At 44.3% G+C, this 6,030-nt stretch overlaps 1 pseudogene; it reads right to left on the reverse strand.

The window, feature by feature from the left end:
- The window catches only part of LOC148804447 (uncharacterized), a 150,998-nt pseudogene extending 149,568 nt beyond the window's left edge, over positions 1–1,430 (reverse strand).
- Positions 1,431–6,030: the final 4,600 nt, after the last annotated feature.

Consider the following 6,030-nt stretch of genomic DNA (forward strand, 5'->3'; position numbering starts at 1 on the left):
CATGAATCAAACATGCACTTTATTTATTTCCACTAAATAACAAAAGTACATCAAAATGATTGAAGCTAAGGGCATACAAAACTGTCTAACAGATTGCCCAAAAGGCTCGACGTTCCAACTCGACAGAAAGGTGACACGCCTTGCCATAAATCAACCTATAAGGGTTTTGTAAGCAGTCTGATACGCCCATAAAGCATCATCAAGCTTTGCAGCCCAATCTTTCCTTGACCCATTGACAGTCTTCTCCAAAATCTTCTTAAGTTCCCTATTAGATACCTCGACTCGCCCACTAGTCTGGGGGTGATAGGGTGTAGCAACCCTGTGATAGACATTATATATCTTGAGGAGAGAATCAAACTGTTTGTTGCAAAAGTGGGATCCCCCAACACTAATGATAGCTCTAGGAACTCCAAACCTCGAGAAAAGCTTCTTCAAGAATTTAATCACTACCCTAGCATCATTGGTGGGGGATGCAACCACATCAACCCACTTGGAGACATAATCCATTCCCACCAAAATGTAACGGTTCCCATGTGAGGATGGGAAAGGACCCATGAAGTCAACTCCCCACACACATCAAAAAGTTCAATATCCTAAATAGAAGTCAATGACATCTCATTTCTCTTGGAGATATTTCCCTCTCGCTGGCAGGGATCACATCTAGCAACAAACCCTCTAGAGTCCTAAAATAATGTAGGCCAGAAAAACCCACTCTCTAGAACCTTAGCAGTTGTCTTTGTTGCACCAAAATGACCACCATATGCTGAGTCATGGCAATGAGTAAGAATGTCAAGCATCTCTTCCTCAGGCACACATCTCCTAATGATATTATCACCAAAAATCTTGTAAAGGTAAGGATCCTCCCATAAGTAATGCTTAGCTTCCGACAAAAGCCGCTTTTTCTGCTAATAAGACAAATCTGGTGGCAGGATATAACAAGCTAAATAATTTGCCAAATCTGCATACCAGGGTGCACTCAAATGTTGAATAGCTAGAAGGAGTTCATCTAGGAAGTTCTCATTGATCTCAAGCTCATCATCTCTTTTCTCAACACCCTCCAACCTAGACAAGTGATCAGCTACTACATCCTCCGATCCTTTCTTATCTCTGATCTCAATATCAAATTCTTGAAGGAGTAAAATCCAGTGAATGAGTCGTGGCTTTGCATCCTTCTTGGAAAAAAGGTACGTGAGAGCAGCATGGTCAGTATAAATTATTACCTTAGAGCCAAGCAAATATGATCGGAATTTGTTCACTGCAAACACCACTGCTAACATCTCCTTCTCAGTGGTTGTGTAATTAAGCTGGGCATCCGCCAAAGTTTTGCTTGCGTAATACACAGCATGCATCATCTTATCCTTCCTTTGCCCTAGCACAACTCCAATAGCTTGATCACTGGCATCACACATATGAAGGGATGAGAGATCCATCCTATGGACGCCCAAAAGATTGCGGAATAAGGGGCGAATTTCAAAAATTTTTCTCTCCCTTCAACTGGGAATCGTATTCCCCATTTAGAAAATCATATTTTCAAGGATCAATTCTGAACCATAAACTGAACCAGATCTGAACCAAAAAGAAGTGGGAAGGATTATACCTGATACGGAGAAGTAATATCTCCCAACGAAGGTGTTCACGCCCAAGGAAGGATCCAAAGAATGCTCCCACTGAAGATGGCGCAGTGCAGGTGGAGCAGAATCAGTAGTGTTCTTTTCCAAGAACTCTGTCCTTCGCAAGAATCAGCAAGATGGCACATGAGCACAGCTTCCTTTCAATCCTTTCTCAAAGGACTGATGTCAAGATCCAATCTTGACTTCTCCCACAAGTAGAGATCAAACTGGAAAGCAGGGCAGCAAGAACAGGGAGGCGGCAAGAGAGTATTTGCAGGGAGCAGAATTCTCTCTTCTAGATTTCAGCACCAAAGAAACTTGATGATCTGTGTGTATTATGTCTCTAAAGGCTGCCGCCCCCTTCTTCTTTTATAGTCTTAAAGGGATCAGCTCCTAATCAGATTAGGAGTTGCTAATCCAAATCATATTTGGTTTAGAAGTCCCTTTAAGTGATAACGGATAATCCTTATCTTATCTGGAGATCAGATCAGCCATCTCCTAATCTGATTAGGAGGTTTTCAGATCTAAATCTTATTTAGATCTTGGACTCTCTAAGTGGATTGGGTCTAAGCCCAATCCTATTAGCTGATCCACTTCAGATTTCGCCCCTATATTAACTAAATAAGCAGCCCAGTTCGAAATGGGCTTTAAGCCCATTAAGCTTATGTGCTCACTTAACCCTCTTAACTGCTGCCCAGTTGGGCTTCCTTGTATGGCGTGGTACCCAAGCATTGATCTACACATCAGCCACATGGGTTCGGCCCAGCCTTTGTTACAAGGCCTAGCCGAATACACTGTTAAAAACAGTGCACCCCCTGAAACCCATCAAATGGGCTCTACGGGCCCAACACTTACCCTAAGAGGTCCCTGGGCCAAGCCACCTTGTAACACCTAGGGACTGTGGGCAGATGCAAGATTAGCCCATCAGGTATTAACCTCAATGGTCTTACACTTAACCTCTCAGCCCATAATGATCATACACTACCCGACAAGAGAGGACCTCTCCCTCGGCTGCAAGGAACAGTGTTGCACTCTCAACTTATATGGATCCCGGGAATTAAAACCTTCTTGCAAACAATTTAGAAACCATACATATATACTTTTATATCTTATATAAAATATATTTTGCAAAACAAATCTCAACGGTTGAAATCGGCTGCCGGCAGTCTTGGTTTCCATTAGTGAGAGTGCATCCCCGATCATTACCTTTGTCTGACAAAGGGGCTGATCCTGTCACTATGATCACCCACTCAGATGAATTCTTGGACTGTCCCAAGATACCCAGGTTTTGACCCCCGCTAAGGATCTCACAGATTGGTACATCAAAGACAGCCCAATCCGACACCTAGTGTAGTATCATAATCGAGTCTAGGGGTCGGGTGTAACTTTCCAGTTTTGCCCATCAATCTCCAAGGTCCAGGGCAATACTGGAAATCAGGTCCAGTTCAAAGATTCAATTAATCCTACACTGTATGTGCCTAGGGTCTCACCCTGGCAGCTGAGACAGGCCACCCCAACCGACTTGGTGGCACTACAGTGTCAGCCTTGTCAGGATAGGTCTCCCCAGACCGACCCACTAGCTGTGAACACTCTAAACTAACACGAGTCTCATTAATTGTCCAGTTTAAGGGTATTACACAGAAACATACCAAGGGAACATGAATCAAATATGTATCTTTATTCATTTACAATAAACTCATAAAGTACATCATTCTGATTGAAGCTAAGGGCATACAAAACTGTCTAACAGCTCCCACTTGCACTTAGGTCCAATCAGGTACTAGCCGGAGTCCCATGCTTTCCACGTGTTTCTCAAACACTTTCTGTGATAGTGGCTTTGTCAATGGGTCTGCTACATTTTCCGCTGACGCTACCTTCTGAATCAGGACGTCCCCTCTACCAACAATCTCCCGCAGTACGTGGTACTTCCTCTCGATGTGCTTCGACTTCGAGTGGGCTCGTGGCTCCTTAGCCTGAGCAATGGCTCCATTGTTGTCACACAACAATGGGATGGGTGATGTGCTGGACGGAACAACTCCCAACTCGTAAACGAACTTCTTCATCCACACAGCTTCTTTGGCAGCCTCACTTGCGGCAAAGTATTCGGCCTCGGTCGTGGAGTCTGTAGTGGACCCCTGTTTGCTGCTTTTCCAGCAAACAACACACGATCCTATCGTGAAAACATATCCAGATGTAGACTTTCTATCATCTGGGTCTGACTAGAAATCGACATCTATAAACCCCTGGATCTGTAGTGAGCTACCGTCGAACACCAGACAAAACTCTTTTGTCCTTCGAAGGTACTTAAGTATGTTTTTCACAGCAGTCCAATGCTCCTGCCCTGGGTTGGCCTGAAATCTGCTTACTACACTCACTGCCTGAGCTATGTCAGGACGAGTGCACAGCATGGCATACATGATGCTCCCTACGGCTGAGGCATAAGGAACGTCTTTCATGCCATCAATCTCCTCAGAAGTCTTGGGAGACATCTTCTTGGAGAGAGTGACTCCGTGCCTGAAAGGAACATTTCCTTTCTTGGAGTTTTCCATGTAGTATCTTTTGACTATTTTGTCAATATAAGCAGATTGGGATAATCCTATTATCCGCTTCGATCTATCTCTATAGAGTCGAAGACCCAGTATATAGGAGGCTTCTCCAAGATCTTTCGTGGAGAATTGCTGCGAAAGCCATACTTTCACCGTAGTTAACATTCCCACATCATTCCCAATGAGTAGAATGTCATCTACATACAAAACCAAGAAGGTAAGCTTATCCCCACTGTACTTCCTGTAGACATAGGGTTCATCCGGATTCTGCTCGAAGTCAAACGATTTGACAGCAGAGTTAAAACGGATGTTCCAACTTCTAGAAGCTTGCTTAAGCCCATAAAGGGATCTGTTAAGTTTACATACCATGTTTTCCTGACCTGCAACAATGAAGCCTTGCGGCTGCTGCATATAGATATTTTCAGTAAGATCTCCATTCAGGAATGCAGTTTTGACATCCATCTGCCAAATCTCATAATCATGGTATGCTGCTACAGCTAGCAGGATCCTAATGGATTTAAGCATGGCCATAGGCGAAAAGGTTTCCTCATAATCGATGCCCTCTTTCTGAGTGTACCATTTCGCCACCAGACGAGCCTTGAAGGTCTCAACTTTACCATCGGGGCCCTTCTTCCTCTTGTAAATCCATTTGCAACCGATTGCTTTTACCCCGGAGGGTGGATCTACTAGAGTCCAGACTCCATTGGTCTCCATTGAGTCCATCTCTACCCTCATGGCCTCCACCCACTTCTGGGAGTCTATGTCCAACATAGCTTCCGCGTAAGTCACGGGATCCTCCTCACTAGTCAAGGTTTCCACCAGGTAACTATCCTAATCATAACCATAACGGACTGGTGGCCTGGATGCCCGAGTGGATCTTCTAAGTTGGTCACTACCTAGAACTTGTGGGACATCTCCCACTGCTCCTGAGCTCTCATCATCAAGAATAACTTCCTGACGATGGGTGTCCAGGATATAGTCGGTTTCCAAGAATTGCGCTTTTCGACTGCAGAACACTTTTTGCTCACTTGGGTCATAGAAAAGGTAACCTATAGAGCCTTTTGGGTAGCCTACAAATAGGCAACGGCTGGTCTTAGATTCCAACTTGTCTGCACTCATTCTTTTAACGTGTGCTGGACAACCCCAAATCTTCAAGTGTCTGACACTTGGTTTCTTTCCGGTCCAAAGTTCATATGGAGTATTCGGAACCGATTTGGTTGGAACTCGATTCAGCACGTAAATTGCAGTCTCTAATGCGTAACATCAAAAGGATGTGGGTAACTCTGAGTGCATGAGAAGCGACCGGACCATATCTAATAAGGTCCTATTCCTCCTCTCTGAAACACCGTTAAGTTGTGGTGTAGCAGGAGGAGCTAATTGTGACACTATCCCATTGTCCTTTAAGTAGTCCCTGAATTCGTCAGAGAGATATTCGCCACCTCGATCTGATCGAAGGGCTTTAATTTCTCTCCCTAACTGTTTCTCGACCTCTTGTCTAAACTCTTTGAACTTTTCAAAGGATTCAGACTTGTGTCTCATTAGGTACACGTAACCATATCGTGAAAAATCATCTGTGAAGGTGATGAAATACACGTGTTGATTTCGTGTCCTAACACTCAGGGGACCACATACATCAGTATGTATTAGGTCAAGTGTGCCTGTACATCTTTCAGGCTTACCATTAAATGGCCGTTTCGTCATCTTGCCTTGTAGGCAAGGCTCACAGGTGGGAAGATCTTCTACAGCTAGAAAATCCTAAGGACCATCCTTTACCAACCTTGTGATTCGGTCAACACCGATGTGGCCAAGTCGGTAATGCCACAGACACGTGGGATTAACTGTATCACGGGCTCTCTTCTTGGGGTTTTCAACCG

This window comes from Nelumbo nucifera, chromosome 1, assembly GCF_055504915.1.
Source record: "Nelumbo nucifera cultivar China Antique chromosome 1, China Antique-T2T, whole genome shotgun sequence".
Taxonomy (NCBI): Eukaryota; Viridiplantae; Streptophyta; class Magnoliopsida; order Proteales; family Nelumbonaceae; genus Nelumbo; species Nelumbo nucifera.